We start from the raw sequence: 19,731 nt of genomic DNA on the forward strand, positions 1-19,731 counted from the left end.
CTCTTATAAGTACTTTGAATTCCCATATACATTTTAGAGTTAGCTTTTCAATTTGGCAAACAAGCCTGCTGAGATTTTCTATGGGACTATAGTCTATGGGACTATATTGAATATACAGGGGAGAACTGAGATCCTAACAATATTGAGTCCTCTGATCCATGAATATTGTGTATCTCCATGTGTTGAGCTGTTCAGTCTCTCTCAGCAATATTTTGTAGTTTTCAGTGTACAAGCATTGCACATTTTTGGTTAAATTTTCCCCAAATTAATTCTCTCTCTCTCTCTCTTTTTTTTTTTTTTGCTATAGTAAATGGTATTTTCGAAAATTCAATTTTGTAGTCTGTAGAGCTTTTATTTAATTTTTATGTATTACACTTGTGTCTGTGACCTTGCTGACCTCCCTTATTAGTTCCATCAGCTACTTTTTTAGATTCCTAAGGATTTTTTTTAACATAGCTAATTATGTAGTCCGTAAAAAAGAGTCAGTTTTATATTTTCCCATACAATTTGTAAGCTATTCAGTTATGAGTGTGAGACAGAGATCAGGAAACTTTTCCCCCATAGGTAAATCCAATTGACTCAGTACTATTTTGAAAAGGTTTTTTTTTTTCCCTTTGCAGTGCATTGCCACTTTTGTCATCATCAGGTGACTGTGTGTGTGTGTGTGTGTGTGTGTGTGTGTGTGTGTGTATGTATACATGTATGTACATACATATATATCTCTCAGGATTTTGTGCTACAATTTTTTCTTAGAATTTTTTTTTGCATTTATGTTCTTGAGAAATATTTGTTCATAATTTTGTTTTTGTAATGTTCTTATCAAGTTGTTATATTTAGGCTATGCTGCTCTCAAAAGAGTTCAGCTACATTAAGTCCTTACTTGGTTTCCTTTCTTAGTTTTTTTTCTTGGATATGTTAACTGCTTTGAAATGTATTAGTTTCCGTCTTTTGGGAAATGTTTCCTCTGTAAATCTCTTTTTCTTGTTTCTTTTGTTGCTCTCTAGGTGTTCTGTACAACCATAATCCTAGGGCTTTCTTCTGATCTCCGTCTTGGAATTCCCTTTGTTATTTTTTCTGGGCTAGATTCCCTGGGTCCTTGAGATTGGGAATGACATATACAAACTACTATATATAAAATAGATAACTAATAAGGACCTATTGTATAGCACAGGGAACTCTACTCATTACTGTATAATGGCCTATATGGGAGAAGAATCTACCGAAGAGTGGATATATGTATATGTATAACAGATTCACTTTGCTGTACAGCAGAAACTAACACAACATTTTAAATCAACTATACTCCAATAAAATTTTTTAAAAAGAAATAATAAAATTAATTTTAAGGAAAAGTGCAAAAAAAAAACCTTGCATTTTTTGAAAGACATCAAAAAGAAAATGAAAAGAAAAGCTACAGAATGGGAGATAATATTTTCAATATATATAACTGATAAAGGACTTATAATCTGAATAGAGAACTTCTGCAATAAGAAAAATAAAATTAAATAGGATAATGGAAGAAAAATTGTGAGCACTCATAAAAAAATAGAAATCCAAATGAACGTTAAATCTCCTTAACTTTCTAGAAAACATTAAGTTGAAACTAAAATGAGATACCAATTTCTGCGCATATACCCTATGCTGGAAAAAATTAAAAACTCTGAATATACCAAGTATTTTTAAAAATATGGAACAACTGGACTTCTCATTCACTGTTGGTGGGTGTGTAAATTGGTGCAAATATTTTGAAATATTGGCAATATCTTCCATTAAATTTAACATATACATGCCTCACAACTCAGAAATTCTAATTTTGGTATAATACCCTAGGGAAATATGATTATATATGTCCCAGAAGATATGCACAAGAATATGTATGTCAGCATTGACTGGTAACAGCAACAAACTGGAAACACAATATCCATTAACAGTAGAATGGATAAATAAACTTGTGGTAAAATTTCAATCAAATTAATAATATAATCAAAAAAATAAACAAACTAAAGCAACACACAATAATGGGGATGGAATTAGCCAATTATAATGTTAAATGAAAGTAGAAATTCTCAAAACAATGGGCAATGGATATATAGAAGTGGGACTTCAGGGGTGCTGTTAGTGTTTATATCCCAACTTGTTTGATTATTCTATGAATGTCCACTTAATAATTACTCATTATACTGTACATTTAAAAGTATTTTTCTTTATGTATGCAATGTTTTACATTTTATGTTTATAAACATTTTTAAATGAAAAGAATTCATGTTATACATGTCTTTATAAAAGCACATACTGACAATAACATTATTAAACTTGACACAATAAATAATAAACTTCAAGATTTCATAACAAATATATTGTGTCTAAGAATTTAGGTCTTCTGCTATTTGTCATAATATTCAATGCTTTTTAGAACAGTACACTGCCTTCTCATGATTTAAGTGATAGTAAATTTAAAACAAAATTTCTTTTTTGACCTGCACATTTTAAAAGTTAAAGCCAACAGAGTTGGTGAAACTCCAAATATATGAATAACAGTTTGTGATATCTTTTCAAGTCTCAATTACAATTGATTTAGTTTATTTATTATGATAAAAATACTCATTATTATTATTTCATAAGTATAAGTTAAAAAGGATAAATTATCCATTAGGGAAAGAATGTTTTCTATAACTCTATTTTTAAAAATGGGACAGATTAATCCTATTAGTCTGAGAGGTCACTATGTAATATTGGCCATGCATTCTAGAATACTTTGTGTTTTGTTGGCATAGATGATTAGGAATGTACATAGAGACATCTTTACAGGTCTGTTCAGTCAAAAGCAAGTAATTTTTTTTCTCAGAATTGACTGAAATGATTAGTGATCTACATGCTTTGAGATTTTGTAGTTCATTTGTGCTTTTGGGGAAAGATGAGAAGTATGGCAGGAAAAAACACAAACTTTGGAATCATGTAGAACTGTGGTTCTGGGCAAGTTACTTCATTTTTCTGAGACTCAATTTCCTTATCTATAAAAAGGGGGATAATATTAGGGACTTTTCAGGTTTCTTGTGGGCATTTACACTGAAAAAGTAAATTTATGACATATGATAAACACACAATAAATGTCAGTTACCCACTTTCCAGTCAGGATCTTTTCCAACCCTTTGACTGCATATCTAATTTAAATGGAAAATTTTCTATTTAAAATTTAGTATATTTGCATCATATAAAAATCTTTCACCCAACTAATTTTGGAAATGCTAGAAATAGAAAATAATATTAAAAAGAAAACAATGTTACAGTCAGGCATTTTTACAAATACATGCATATATGATAACTTCACTTGTATCCAATTCAATGGCATATATTGATTACCATTTCCTTCTTCAAGCTATTTAGGAAAAAGGCAAAAATCTATCTTGAGGAAAATCTGATGATCCTCAATCATTCTAAGGCCAACAGTGATATGTAGTAAAAAAAAAAAAAAAAAAAAGACTGGACTAAAAATCAGACAAGGTGGTTTCTAATATTATGAATTCCACTAACTAGTTATGTAAATTTGTACAGTTCATGTGTCTTCTCTGAGTATCAGATTTCTTAAATCTAAAATGAGGCTAACAATATCTGCCTTGCCTCTTTTACAAGATTCTTGTAAGGATCTAAAGAGAAAAGAGGGGACTTCTCTGGTGGTCCAGTGGTACAGAATCCACCTTACAATGCAAAGGACGCGGGTTCGATCTCTGGTCAGGGAACTAAGATCCCACATGCTGTGGGGCAACTAAGCCCATGCGCCGCAACTACTGAGCCCGTGTGCCTCAACTAGAGAGCCTGCACACCACAGCTACAGAGCCCACACGCCCTGGAGCCTGTGCGCCATAACTAGAGAAGAGGAAAAAAACCCACATGCCGCAACTAGAGAGAAGGCAGCACGCTGCAACAAAGAGCCCGCACACTGCAAAGAAAAATTCCGCATGCCTCAACGAAGATCCCACGTGCTGTAACTAAGACCCAACGCAGCCAAAAATAAATAAAATAAATAAATAAATAATAATAAAAAATAGAGAAAAGAGTGAAAAATGACATCTAATTAGGAACGTACATACCTTTGATTTAATTAAAAAATAAAAGATATCTGGTAATATTGGACAAGAGAAAAAAACGGAGCATTCACTTTAAATATCAAATAAATTTCCTTCTGAAAAGTCTCTTCTAAAACACAGAAAGGATTTTAAAATATAAATAAATAACCTACACTTTACATCAGCAAACCTTACAGATTTCAGAGTAGAAAATGGAGCCAAGCCCTGGGCAATTTGCAAAGTCCTCTGAAACACAGTGTTTCATCTACAAAATAAAAGGGTTAGAATAAAAATTTCTCCAAAGTTCTTTCCAACTTAAGCTTTCTTATGATTTCATTTAAGGAAGAGCTTTAGTAATTGGAAAATGACCTGACACTTTACATCAGCATAATAAAATCTCTTTGTGAACCAGAAGGCAGGATAAAATAAGTGAGTGAAACAGAACCTGAAATATTAGACTAGTTTAATCAGAATTAGCAATTTTAACGGTTGCAAATCCACAAAACATCTGTGCAATGCTTCTCTCTAAATGAAACAATCTAGGTGAAAGCATTTTGGAAACCATAAGATGCTATGCAAATGTAAAGTATTATTGACATCATCATCTTCTTTACTTGAGCCCATTTCAGCTGCACCAGTCACCCAGGATGGGCATGGAGGGGAGGAAGGAAGAGGAAAGAGGAAGAGGATTTGCTTTTCTTGTGTTCTAGTTTCCCCTTGTTCCCTGAGCATGTATGTCTGTGATATAATACAAGCATTTTTTCCCCAAACATTAAAAGGTAGTTACTTCCTAATACATAAATAGACAAATAGACAGTCAGGTCTTTTTGTGTGTTTAGGCTAAAGATATAGTTACTTTAATTTCTCATTTCTTGATTTGAGACATTTTTAAACAAAGCAGGTGTTAGGGTATGTATTTTACCACTGTATCCAGTATTTTCCATATACTAGCTTATTTCTTTTCTAAAATAAGCTATCATTTGAATAATTGGAAAGTGCTTTAAAATAAGAATTGCTAGTTATGAGTCACTGCAATGATGTTAGACCAGCTTGACAGTGTTATTTGCATTTGGCCGTGAGAGAAACCGAGGGGATTGAGACAGAGGTAGAGCAAGAACTAGACCTCCCAGGCTGTCTGCAGAATGCCAAACCTCTGGGAAAGAGTAATAGAATCGTAATTTGGAAGATGCCTGAAGATGGACAAACCTAGCTGCCTAGGCACCTAAAAATCCTCAGCAGATAAATCTGTGTCTTCATGACCTGGCTCAAGGGCTTATTGGAAGTTGACTGTTTAAATTAAATGTTAATTTGCAAGAACGTTTTGGGAAATCATTGTGACCAATTACGAACGAGATCATTAAGAAGGAAAGCTGGGCTTAGCATTTGCTTGAAGTCGTATTTTCATCAGAACTCATCTTCCTCCTAAAAGGATGATTGTTAAACAGTGCATCTTGGCCTGGGGATTGGGGTGGAGGTGGAGATTGGAGAGAATCTTGCTTTCCTTTTTTTTTCTTCTCTAATTTCTAGCTATTATAGACATGGCTAAGCCATTAGTCAAACTCCCTCATGGTAAAAGAGGGATAATGTCAACATTAAAAGCTCCAGAGCAAATAAATAACGTATTTATTTCCCTAAAGTTTTCCTAAAATTACCTGCTCAGCTCAGCTCAGGATAGAGAACTTGCAGCTTGAAATACAAGTCTTTTTCAAACTCAATTTGAGAATCTCTCATGTATCCTCTGATAATTATAAAAGGAAATCAACGGGTGCCATTCAAACATGCATAATTAAACAGTAATGTTCAGAGCTGCTGTGGCCTGGAGAGGCTTGAATGGCATTACCCAGCAAGTGCCATAGTCTGACCCAAATGGGAGAAGGAAGATTAAATTGCTGAGTGGGGGAGGGAGGCTGCTTTCAGTTTTAACTACAATCCAGAAAACTCTCTTCCTGCTATAAGAACATTAATCCTTCACAAACGAGAAGAGATAACAACCAGTTATATGGTAGCATAGAGCATTACACAGTGATTCCTGGGGTAAACAAAAAAAATCTAAGAAACATCAGTGATCAGGACTTTGAAGCAAGAGGTGGACATTCCAACAAAGACTATATAAGAAGAAAAGAGTGAATCGGGGAAGCTAAGAAGTGGACCCAGACTGAATCAAGATAATACATAATACTATCAGAACCCCCTGTATTGTTATGATGGTTTATTGTGCTCCAACTTTACGTATATAGTAGGGTAAAAAAATAATTAATTGTTATCTTAAGAGTGAACTAAAGTTACTCTTAGGGAGGGAACTGCCTTTGGTAAGAAAATAACATGGTAACTCATCTTGGGTGTAGAAGGTGAAGCTTTGCAAACATTTGGAAGCAAACAGCAAAGCAGAGTCAAACTGCTCTGCCCAAGAAGTTTAGGAATTTATGATCCTGCAAACAGTGAGTGGGTAAAGGAAAGACTTTTAGGGCAGAGGCAGAGAAGGCTAAACTGCATGGTGGGAAACTACAATGAAAAGGGTCCAGTGAGAAACCCTGCAGTGATGCAAGGGAGATCACCAGGAGCCTTTTAAGAACAGAGATGCTAATAATTAATTCTAAGTTGTTTAAGGTTTTCCAGGCTCTGTTATCCCGAACTTTTAATACAGGGATGGGAAGCAGGGTCTAACAGGGAGCAACGCAGTGCAAAACAGTGGAAGCAGGAACTCAGAGCCAGGGGGATTGGATGAAATGTAAATACTTTCTCCCCAGCCTTCCAGCACCCCGAAGAATCTCTGGAGAGATGACGGCAGCTTCCACCTCAAGCATCTGAGTCTCTCTTCTCTGCACAGCAAGTGTGGAGAAAACGCTCCTGGGGTGCTCTCGACCATGGGGGCAGGTTAAGAGTGGGGGTGGGTGGATCATCCCGAGAGAAAATTTTGAAGTGTGTTTCACATTGTTTCTGAAGGAGTCCCCTGTGGGACTGAGCCCTGTTTGTCCAAACGGGTAATATGCTCATGATCATACTCTTCGGATTTTCTACTTTTCTGGTCTCACTTTCCCCACTCCTATATTTGTGCTTCCTGCCATCACCTCTCAGGGATTACCTGCACCCGAGTTCTTAACTCAGCTTCTGCTTTGGAAGAAAACCAAACTTAGACACCCTCCCACCCTTGTCCCTGACCACACTATTCTAATCCTAGAGCTAGCCACTTATACCAGTTCCTCACCATCCAAAAGTATCCTTTGCACAGTCAAGCATTTAAGTATTATGTATGTGTGTACATTTAGATATATATATATATATATCTCAATATATATATATAACATACGCTTTTAACAATTTTCAATTATCCAAAATAGAGAGAAAAAAATCCATACCCTACACAACAGTCTAAGACAGCAAATTCTCTTTTATAAAAAGGTACATCTGAACTTGAAAGAGAATAAATCTTATCATACTGTTAGTCACATTTAAAATCAGGCGTAATGCGTGCCATGTAGTCTCAATTGTGTTGCCAAGGAGTGTTCGAGGGCTCACCATTCACTAGTGGCTTGCCGGCCACTCTACTCATCTTCCATCCGTGCCTTCATATTTTGTTGCACATACGTGAAATACATAGCACACAGGACTTCCTACCAAAATTGTTCTTATATTTGAGGTAATCATTTCAAATAGTTCAAATATTTATTGTCAAAGACTGAAATTTTACATAAAATTGTCTTAAAACCAAGAAGTTTAACAAAATTGGATTTTAATGGTGCTATGTCTTAAAAGTTATTTTAACATTCAAATGGTCTGTTCGCTGTGCTGGCTATCCACGTGCCGAACCAGAAAAATTAAATTAGTTCTTTGTAGCTTACTATTCCTTCTGTTAGGACATGTGGTTTTCTCCAACATATGAATGCAACATTTACTATAACACTCAATACTTCTTATTGTTAAATTGGAAGAGATTGGTTTCTTCTGAAGCTAAATTGATCTTACTACTGCTTGCCTAAAGATAAATTTTTCCAAAGGTTTATACTATGATATGCTGTGATGACTTATAAACACACACACACACACTCATGCATACTGTTTTATATGTGCCATGGGAATTCAAAATGGAATGGGTATCACTAGCAATGCAAGGATAACAACTAGTGGATTTATCTTTTGTCATTAAGTTTTATAGAAACTATTTACATTCGGCACAATTATATTCAGATGCTTGAGCATCACAGGAACTACTTTTTTCAACTTATAATGAGTCAACATATTTTAAAGGGGGATGTTCAAAATCAGCTATGTTTCCATGGTTTCTTTGCTTCTTTGAGTTCTTGTGAAATACTTTTGTATTTTCAGATGTATCTTCACGTGATTTTTAAATGCCAAGCATACATGAAATAATAGCTGCGTTCAGAAACAAATATTAGGACCTCATTTTAATGTCCTGCCTATTAACAGGCAAATGTTTCAAACTATGTATCATTTTTCCATCCAGATATGCTTTTTGGCCAGTTCCCTACTTAGCAATTTTAGGGGCATCCTTTCTTCACCACCCCACTAATATATGCTGTGCACTGATTTCATCTTAGCCTTCCTTATCAAAACTTGCTCTTGGGAAATGTATCTGGATCTAATTCACTCTTCTATGTAACTTAGTGATATCATTTGTTTCTTGGAAAATTGGGATCCATGGGGGGAAAAATTCTTTTTTGAACATAAAAAATTTGGAAGCTTGGGGAAAATTTTAAATACATTTATAATTTTTATTAAATAGTCTCAACATGGGTTTATAACATGAAATGTTTTTATTTTTCTCTAGTCACTTTTTTCAATCATGCTCTGTCCAGTGTCAGCTCCTTACTCCTTATGGACATCTTGGAAATGTGCCATACCTTCCACTAGAAGTCCAGGTCTGTTTAAGCCTCTCATCTCATATGGGCTTAAATGACATTTGCTAATCTTCCCACCCACTCCTCTTCCCTCTCCCCAGTAGACCAGGCTTGTGGGTGAAAGATCTGCAGTGGGGTGAAAGAATGGTCTGATTCTGGTTACTCCTTCCTTTCTGTATTTCAACATTCAGTTCCTCCGATTTGGGAGGTCGAAAGGAGAAAGAGGAGAGGCAAAGATCTTCTGGAATAATTGGTCACCTGCTCGTGGTGGGGAGGCAACCAAGGTCTTAGTCAGGCTCAGGTCTGGAATCTCTGCTCTGCTGATATAACAGTCTCCATAGAGATTCTGTGCATGGCTCTCTTGGGAAGGATTTCAACTTTCTCTCAGCTTCCTCAGCCCCTGGGGCCCTCAAAGAGGGGCCGCCTGGTCTCCCTTTAGTCTCTCTCAATTAGTCCATGTGCCAGTAGTGTCCCTCGTCCCTACCCCCCACCGCAGAGTGGTGCATCTCCTGACCTCCTCCCTGGGAGTCTTGGGAACTGGAATGGGGGACTCTCTCCTCTTCTAAGGCACACCACATCACCATCTGTTACTGCCTCTCTGCTGCCAAGTATTCCGCCAAGTCTTCTCCTTCGCAGAAAATACACTGGCCGTAAAAAGGAACAATTTTTACGTATACCCACAAACTTCAGGGAATGTGCCTCACATTCTCCCAGGAACTCCCCTACCATGCTCTGCGCTGGTCCAATAGCACCAACGGGGTAGGACTGCAGTGAGACACAAGATTCTTCTCTCCCGTCTTAGATCACCTCTCACTGCACTTACAGAGCTCCATAGACCCCTCCCATAATGTCTTTGGGGTGGACAGAACTCTCAGGGCACCCCCAAGATTCTTGCCCCTTGTGTACATGTTTTGTGTAATGCTCTCTTCTTGAGTGGGTAGAACCTGTGAACACAATGGGATATTACTCCTTGAATGGGTTATTAATGAGTTGACTTCAAGTTCATCAAAAGAGAGGTATCTGGGTGGACCTGATCTAATCAGATCAGCACTTAAAAGAAACTGGGCCTTCCCTCCCCGAAGGCAGAGAGATCGGAAGTGTGAGAGGGCCAAGGGCAGGGACCACATGGTATGGGCCTGAGAATGGCCTCTAGAAGCTGAAAGTAGTTCTAGGACGAGAACAGGTAAGCCAGTGGGGACCTCAATCCTACAAGCATACAGAAATGAATTGTGCGGACTTTCTGAGGAAGCTTGAAAGCAAACCTTTCCCTAGTTGAACCTCTAGATGAGGACACAGTCTGGCTGACACCTTGATTTTAATCTCATGAGACTTTGAGCAGAGGACTCAGCTAACCTGTACCCAGGGAAACTGTTAGATAATAAATTCATGTTGTTTGAAGCCATTAAGTTTGTGGCCATTAAGCCATTTGTTATGCAGTAATAGAAAACTAGTATACCCTCTCTCTTCCCTGTCTGTTCCTCTTATTTCATCTTAAGGTGGGCGTCAGTGCTGGCATGATATCTAGGAGGTAGCAGGGCCAGTTAACAATCTCACAGCAAGCCTAGAAATATCTGGTTTAATTTCTTGATGACTCTCTTCAGAATGGAGAAATGTGGGATTATTGATACTTCTTTATCCTTAGGTAGGATCCTTACAATCCCAGAGCATCAAAATATTAAATATATACAAATGTCTTGTTATATATGAATGACTGGATATTTTAGTAGCTTTCTTATACTGTCCAGTTCTAACTAGAACGTTTGTGTGTGTGTGTGTGGGTGTGTGTGTGTGAAAGAGAGAGCGGGAGTGGGGTTTGGCTTATTCACAAAATTAATACATGATAAATATCTTTTCCATTACAAAGTACCATACCTTCAGGCATTAAAATGTTGCAGCATTCATTCAACCTTTGTTGAGAAACCCCTGTGTCCAGTCTTTGAATTTGCCCTTAAATGTCTATAACTGGTGACAAATTGAGCCTCAAGTAGCTGAAACTCAAGGCATCTATTCATTCAACAAATATATATTGAGCGTCCAGGAGATAAAACCTGGATAAGGGATAGACCTCATCTTCTAGGAGTTTAGCATACTGGAGATGGTCAAATACATAAACAAATATTCCAAATACAATGACAGATGTGGGCACACCATCAGCGTCTGGCAGTGTAAGGATTACTTTGTAGGGGACTCTGTCTAAGCCAGGCAGGGTATGCAAAATTCTGTGTATGTGCATTTATGAGAAAAGAGTCCATTACTTTATATTTTTCTAACAAATCCATGTCCAGGTTTACAAAGGAGAGTGCCCTAAGCAGAGAGAATAAGATATGCAAAGACAAAGAGATGACAATATATTGCCTGGTCCAGTACAGGTTGACATAATTACCTCACAGGGCATGTACAGGGCATTCTGGCGATTTTTTACTGTTACTGCTCTGGGAGAAGTTCATAAATATGTAAAAACAATAAAATCCTGAGATGAGAGCCAAGCAAAAGATTTTCTAAGCAAGGTTTTCTTTTTTTCTTTTTTCTTTCTTTTGGCCGCGCTGCACGGCTTGCAGGATCTTAGTTCCCTGACCAGGGCTTGAACCTGGGCCCTGGCAGTAAAAACACTGCCAGGGAAGTCCTGCAAGGTTTTCTAAGTTTAGAATGAGCAGTATCACATGGGCAAAAAGACCACTCACTTTCAGAAAAGCAAGAGACAAAGAAAAGCAGCTTTCCTAGTACAAATTTTGCTCCATCGAACCAGGTTTTAACCATTAGAATCTTCTTTTGATGTGTCACTTTATCTTAATTTTAATTTCATTAAATTTTGAAAACTGGTCTGGTGCCCAACTTGAAAGATAATTTGTTACCTTTTCATATTTTCATTTTTTATTTGTTGATTGGATGCAAATTTTTATTACAGAAAATAAAGGAATCTGAAACAGGAGAGGTCAAGAGGGAGAGATTCAGTCTGTTCAAACGTGTTACAAGTGTTTTGTAACATACTTGCAGAGCCCCAAACTGCATTACTGGACCAAGTCTCTGAAGACAAACGGCATTCTACAGCAAGGTAAATTTCCACCATTCACTCCAAAAGGTGCTGCTTGTTTTACAATCCTGATGCTATAGCAATGTTATCATCAGTGATAGTTTTGTATTCGATTCCAATTACTACTTTCTAGATTCAAGTCATTTGTAATAGCATGATTTTGTCTAATGAAACAGCAGTTGAAAAATTTTAAAGTTCCTCTGCTTTATTTCTAAGCCCCTTCTTCGCTTATAGTAGATATATTCCTAAGAGCCCAGTGAAATAATCTAATATCACTTATATTTCTATATCAACAGCTTTCCTATTGCATAAAAACATTTGACTTCATTGGAAACAAAGACCAAAAAGCAATGTGAGCACCTTATGTTAGATATTTGATTTATCATCCTTAAAACACTGTAATTATATAATTATAAAATTATATACTATAATTATAATCAAAGAAGTTATAATTAAATAGTATAATTATATTATTAAATTACAAATTATAATTTATTATATATTATAGAATATATTATGCATATTAATACATCAATATTATAATGAAAATTCCTAAAATTATTAACCTTTTCAGAGATTATTTTCTTTTAATAGTGATCACAGCTTCAAAATGAAGTTAATAAATATGGAATATGAGGCATGAACCAACTTTTTAAAAAAATCAGCCTTCTTAAAGCCCTTGAAATATCCTCACTCATGTGATGCCTACTCCATGGGTGGATAAGACTATCTGCATGATCAACAGGCCAGTTTCCCGAACCTTCCCAAGTAAGTGTCTGCTGCTCGTCTGCATGATCGATCAGAGAAATTCCATAAACCACGTGACTTTATATATATTTGCATGTAGATCTAAAATGAGCAACCCCAGCACAGCGCTCAGAAATGCCCCATAGCTACATAACCAGGATTTTCAAAGTCATGGCTCATCTCACTAGTCTGATTCTATTTCATCAAGTTTCCAGGCCTGATTAGGACCTAACTGTGACACTACTGTTTCCTCCCAACCACCCCATTCTCACATTACAGGAGCGCTTTGATAGGGCTGCTCTGATTCTAACGTTGTTCCCCATTCTAATATCTCATTTACTCATGTAAAGAATTCACTGATCTGGGTCAATATTATGTCAGATCTCGACCTTCTTCCACACCTCAATCTCAAGACAGTTCCCTTTCCTGTGGAGAATATGGACCTTGCTGTCCATTGGAATAAACAGTGGTGGTACAATGTTGGGCTAATTTTATACATTTCATGAAATGCCTTCTACTGGCTAGAGATTTTGTTGTTCATGGACTTAAATATCAGTGTACAGAGACATTTATCCCTTTCTCTTTCCTAAATTTTGTGCTTTTTGAACCAGAAAAACTCCTAGATATAGCCTGTGAAGAAAAATTCGAATCACCAAGCCAGCCAGTTTTTATTTGCAGTATTCTGTAACTCAGAGGCCCCTGCTGTGCACCTCTCAGAACACTGCTGATCTCTATTTGAGAGGAAAGGTTGTTAATGTTTTTGTGTGGAGTGTCCCAAAGCACTTATTTTTATGGAAGGAGTGAGCCACACAAAGTTACTGTATTGCAGAGTTATTGTGACGATCTCATAAGATAATACATACAAAGTGCTTAACACCGTGCATGGTGTGTAGCAGGTGCTCAATAAATAGATGCTGACTAATTAAGTCTTAGCCGGGTTGGCCAGGCAAAGGTCTGTCTCATGATGTCTGTTTCCTCTGTGACAAGCTAAGGGTATCTTAGTTCTTCATCACAGGAAGACTTCAGTATATTTTGCACTCTGGTCACTCTTTCCTTATATTCAGTTTTTAAAAGCTATCGAGATACAACTGATGTACAATAGACTGCACATAAAGTATAGAATTCGTTTAATTTTAACATATGTATATACCTGTGAAACCATCTCCACAGTCAAGATTATGAAAAATTCATTATCTCCAAAATTATCTCTTGCCCCTTGGTAATCCACCCCTTTCTACCCTGCCTCCTTCCCTCGGTAATCATTGATCTGCTTTATGTCCCTATAAGTAATAGTTTACATTTTTTTAAGACATTTACATGAATGGTCTCTAGACACTGAGGGCCTCAGTCCTACAAATGAAAGGAACTAAATTCTACCAAAAATTGCAGGAGCTTGGAAGAGGACCCAAGCCTCAGATGGGATTGTAACCCTGGGCAACACCTTCATTATAGCCTGTGAGACACTGAGGAGAGAACCCAGCGATGCTGTGCTCAGATGTCTGACCTACAGAAGCTCCGAGATAATAAATGTGTATTGTTTTAGGCTGCTAAGTTTCTGGTAGTTTGTTATGCAGCTATAGAAAACTAGTGCACCGCCACAACAGGGACTCTAGTCAGGCTACCATTTCTGAATATTTTAAACTGTTCCATTATGTTCTAATGAGAAGTTTTCCACCAAAGGGTCTAATACCATTGTTATGGTAGCCTTCCTCAACTGCAGCTAAAAATGTTAACTGCAAATTCCATTGACAATGGCATCGGTCTGCCAAGATACTGCAGCTGCCTTTTTATTGTTCACAGGCTCTCTCCAGTGCATTTGATCATTCTGATGACTGATCACATCTCTGCATATGTTAGTCAAAGAGAGATGAACTGGAAAGCATTTTTTTTGAAGGTTGGCACTAGGACTAAAAGAATGATGGGTGTCAGAACTCTTTCTTTGAATCTCCTTTTCCTCTTTTGTTCCCTCACTCTTAGATCCAAATGAAGTTGAAAATACAACGCAAAGCCAAAAAGCGTCCATAAGATACACTTGACAGTTCTGACTGACATTTCCCACTGCAGGTGAATTCGGTATTTCTACATGCCTGCTCTTCTGGGAGAGCAAGGCCATGAATACCTGCTCTCAGGCTGGTCTAGAGAAAAATGTTCTAAGATTGTGTCACTGGTGTACATACTGCTAGAATGCAGCCATTCTGATAGTTTCACATATACATTTCAAAATTCTGTACAATGTTTTGATGACAGGAAGAGACTTTAGACACAACTGACCTGAGTTCTACACCTGCATCTCCCAGTTCCTTGCCATTCACTTCTGTGTAAGTCAGCTAACTGCTCTGAGCACCAGAGTATTTATCTGTAAAACAGAGATGAGATATACCATCAAATGTAATTGTGAAGTTCAAGTGAGATCATGTATTTAATGATGACTGGCATAGGGCTATTAATGTTATTAATATTAATGTATTAATATATAAATATATTAATAGTGAAGAGTCTCAGACTAATTTTAAAATTTGCATATTAGTAAACTCATGTTAATAAGTACCATTTATTAACCACCTATCTATTATAAGCAAAGTTTAGAGCAAGAGAAAGGGGAAATTCTAGGTTAGAGTAGTATTTCTCAATCATAGCTCCTTTTTTTTTTTTTTTAATTATTTTTTTAATTATTTTTTTTAATGCTATTCTTGTCTGCTTACATTCTTTTTATTTATGTATGTATGTATGGCTGTGTTGGGTCTTCGTTTCTGTGCGAGGGCTTTCTCTAGTTGTGGCAAGCGGGGACCACTCTTCATCGCGGTGCGGGGGCCACTCTTCATCGCGGTGCGCGGGCCTCTCACCATTGCGGCCTCTCGTTGCCGAGCACAGGCTCCAGACGCGCAGGCTCAGTAGTTGTGGCTCACGGGCCTAGTTGCTCCGCGGCATGTGGGATCTTCCCAGACCAGGGCTCGAACCCGTGTCCCCTGCATTGGCAGGCAGATTCTCAACCACTGCGCCACCAGGGAAGCCCCATAGCTCCTTTTTTAAAGAAAAATGTTCGGGTGTACCTGTCTGTTAATGTGAACAATTTTTATTTTAACACCACACACACACACACCTGTACCATTTCTTATGAAGTGTATTACAGATGATAGATTTATTGATTTGTTCATTCCACATGACCACAATAATAATAATTACGATTTGACTGTTAGGCACCATCCTATGCAATTTTAATGTCATCCCATTTAACCATCTACAGCCCTAGTAAGTTCAATTATTATCCCTAACTGTCCAATTAGAAATACAGGGGAAAAAAGCTCAGGAAAAAGAACAGAGTTAGAGATATATATTGAGAACTGATAGTTAAAATTAAGATCATGAATATGAAACTTGAAGAGTTAAGAAAACTGACATCTGCTCCGCCACATATAAGGGATTTACTAAGACGTATATACCAGAGCACGGTTTGAACCACAGTCTCTCTGACCCCAGGATTGTACACTTTCCAATACTTTGTATTAAAATTGAATCAGAAGTCAGGTCTGGTTTTATTCATAGTGGAATTAATAAGCTCCAGTGTTTGAACACCACCATTTAATCCATGCTGTGAAAAATCTGAAACAGTCTAAAGAATAGTTGGGACACCTAATGTATGCCCTTGTTAGGTCTAGGGGGAAATTACCACTGCAGTCAAGGAGATGTGAATCTAGATTTAGATGCTCTGTTCTTTTTATCTGTGTGGATTCAGTGAAAGACCATTGTAGAATGCAAAGACAAGAAGAGGGCTGTTTCTAGAAAGCAAGTCTAGAAAGGAAGATTAAAAAAATAAATGCTTATTTGGGAGACACTCCTTTGGTTTCCGTAGTTTCCAACATTCTTGTTCACAGATATCCTATTAGTTTTGTGGTCTATGGAAATGTTATAAAATCTTCAAGACCAAGAAATGCATGTTGATCTTTCCAGGAGGTTAATTACTTTGCCAAACAAAATAGAAGTTCTTCAAAAATACTCTGCCACTTTGGAACCCATGAGCGCCAATTAAGTTCATGCTTGGTTATTTCCTTCTAAGAAGGGAAAGGAGAGAACAGTTATTGAGTGATAAAACGAAAGTCACCCAATGTCTGTAAAGCAGATGAACAGCAATGCCAACATCGTCCAAACATTCTTAGTTGGGTTCATGGCTGCTCAGTTAAAGACCTCATTTTCTAGCCTTCCTTACAGTGAGGTGTGGTCATGTGATTAAGTTCTGGCTAATGTAATAGGAGCATAAGTGATACAAAACTCTCAAGTCATGTGTTTAAGAGAAAGAAGGTACTTTCCCTCTCTTAGTTCCTGCTTTGCAGCAGCTATCACATAAGTGTGATGACTAAAGCTCAAGAAATCATCTTCAACCACAAAGTGAAAGTTGTCTCACAGCTGCCTTCCCTGCTCTGGACCGCTTTCATCTGGGCTACCATGGAAGACAGAAATAGGCTTATCTTGTTTAAACTACTGTTATTTTGGCATTCCGTAATAGCAACTGTGTCTATAGCCTAATTAATTTAGAATCTGATACTAGAATTGGAGTTGCCACAACAGAATCTAATACATGTGACCTTGACCTTAAGAGGTAGGCAGCGGGCAGATGGGACAGAGACATTAGAAGCTGGAAAGTTGGTGACTCTTACTATTTCTTGGAAATACGTTTAAGAAAACTGTTACCTCCAATGCCTTGGAAGACAGAACACATTCGAGCATGGCCTGTGAGTCTAGGAACTTGTTGGAAAAACTCAGAATGCTGGTGTATATTGGCTGCATTTTGAGACTTTTAGGAAAGACCTAGAAAAAACACCTAGAACATTTCTAGAACATTTGCGAGCGTAGATTGAACGGAATACATATAAGGAAGTTTTTCTCTGCATGTAAACTTCAATCTAAATGGACAAAGAGTCCAGTAATTTAGAAACGTGGATCATTGAAAAAGTTCATTACTTCTACATCCAAAACTGAAACAGAGCTAAGAAGTGGTTCTAAAGATGAAGACTCAGCATGACCTAAGACTGTGCCTCCAGGCCCTCTCTCTCAAGCATCTCCCCATAAGTCAGTGAGTCCAGTTCACAAGCAATGATCTTGTTAATGTTAGAGGCTTCCCAATTAACCCTGTTGTTCTGGATACCCTCAAGGAGGCATTAATAACATGGGGAGAATGGGCAAAGGAACAAGTCCAGTTAATAAAAGGTCTTCAGATGTAAGTCTGACTAGAGAGTATCTTTGGCTACTTGTTTGTGAAATCTGCCTGAAGCCAACAGACTATAAGAATACTAAGATTTTGAGGAAAATATATTGCTAAAGAAGCCATACATATAGTGTGAAAAAGCCTGTGTTAGCTCAACCTATAAAGCAACCCCTGAGAATATTTCCCAAGAGCAACATATGGTCTCCTGCTTACCTAAAGTTACTATGGAGGATCACAGACACGGAAGAGTGTCCCAGAGGGCAAATCCAGGGACCACAGAGCACAGAGAAGGAAGAATTTCCTCAGAGAGAATAAGAGGTTTCCAAATGAACCAACCAAGGACTAACCAAGCTGCCAGACATGGAGGTTCTGCAATGTCCTCCTCAGCAAGATTTCATGATTGCTAAAAGCCAGTGACTGCCCTAGGGCTTCCCATTCTTCCCTGCTTTGACTGAGCATTTTTACTGTGGATATCCTGTCCTTCCTCCATGATTTTTATTGAGTTTGGGTGCAGAACTCTCAAAGACAGGGCCAAGGGCTGGGCCATTCTTGACCTGGTCAAGGGCCACACTGGCCATAACCTAGAAGGGTACAGACCATACTAAGGAGACAATATGTCTGCTCTGGGCTGCGTGCTCTTAAAGAATTCCCTGAGAGAGAAATAAATTTTATATTGTTTATACCACTGGTGTTCTGGGTCTTTATTATAATAGCTATACCTATATCCTAACTCTGATGTCTTTAGGCAATATTTACCTAGATTTCACTGCCATACAATACTACACAAAGAAGGATCTGAATCTTTTCTCCTAAATCTTCATCCTCTTTATAAGATATCTCCATGGTATGTTTCTGCCATGATTGTGGATAACTGTATTCTTCCATCCAGCTGCTTACATGTATGGTTAACATCAACTACATGAATTTTCTTTTTGGCCTCTGCCTCTAATGTCATTTTCTTACTGGTTAGGCCTGAACATTGTTGACAAAATGACAGGATTCCATTCAAACTTGATCTAAACAACAATGACAAAATCAATATGTGTCTCAAAAAACAGTAAAAAAATAAAACCATAATCCTGGGTGCTTCCTGTGGTTAGGATGCTTTTCTCACTTTTAAAACAATTTAAACACTTTTCTCTAAATATAATTTTTTCAGCACTTTGTTTAGTCTATTTATGAATGAATAGGCCAATGTATATACCTGTACTTAACACACTTCTTAGTATACATATGTTTCCAATTCCAAGCACTGGTCTTCACAGACGATGTGGATATTACAGTATCAGAATGTCATATAATTTTTTTTTTTAAATAAGAATTCGCTTTTTTTTTTTTAAGATGTTTTCTGGCTTTATTTATTTATTTATTTATTTTTGGCTGTGTTGGGTCTTCGTTTCTGTGCGAGGGCTTTCTCTAGTTGCGGCGAGCGGGGGCCACTCTTCATCGTGGTGCGCGGGCCTCTCACTATCGCGGCCTCTCTTGTTGCGGAGCACAGGCTCCAGACGCGCAGGCTCAGTAGTTGTGGCTCACGGGCCTAGTTGCTCCGCAGCATGTGGGATCTTCCCAGACCAGGGCTCGAACCCGTGTCCCCTGCATTGGCAGGCAGATTCTCAACCACTGCGCCACCAGGGAAGCCCAGAATGTCATATAATTTAATTATCATCCTTTAGTGAAAATAAGTGGCACTTATTCATTTATACTTTCTTACCTAATGACTGCAGGGACCACATCCTGAAATCTTCAGACATCCATCTTCAAAAGTTTATTGATCCTAAAAGAGATAAAACCTATGGCCTTGGCTTCTCTGGATTTGAAGTAATTGAGGAAAGG

At 37.6% G+C, this 19,731-nt stretch overlaps 1 protein-coding gene across 1 annotated transcript in view; it reads right to left on the bottom strand.

Moving 5' to 3' along the window:
* Positions 1-19,731, bottom strand: part of PTPRR (protein tyrosine phosphatase receptor type R) — a 380,848-nt gene that overhangs the window by 308,984 nt on the left and 52,133 nt on the right. The window contains exons 4-5 of the mRNA XM_036867331.1: positions 19,610-19,672; positions 14,970-15,054 (exon numbers count right to left, since the gene is read on the bottom strand). The gene's annotated coding sequence lies outside the window, so the exon portion shown is untranslated. The remainder of the gene's footprint in view (positions 1-14,969; positions 15,055-19,609; positions 19,673-19,731) is intronic.

Source organism: Balaenoptera musculus, chromosome 10 (genome assembly GCF_009873245.2).
Source record: "Balaenoptera musculus isolate JJ_BM4_2016_0621 chromosome 10, mBalMus1.pri.v3, whole genome shotgun sequence".
Lineage (NCBI taxonomy): Eukaryota > Metazoa > Chordata > Mammalia > Artiodactyla > Balaenopteridae > Balaenoptera > Balaenoptera musculus.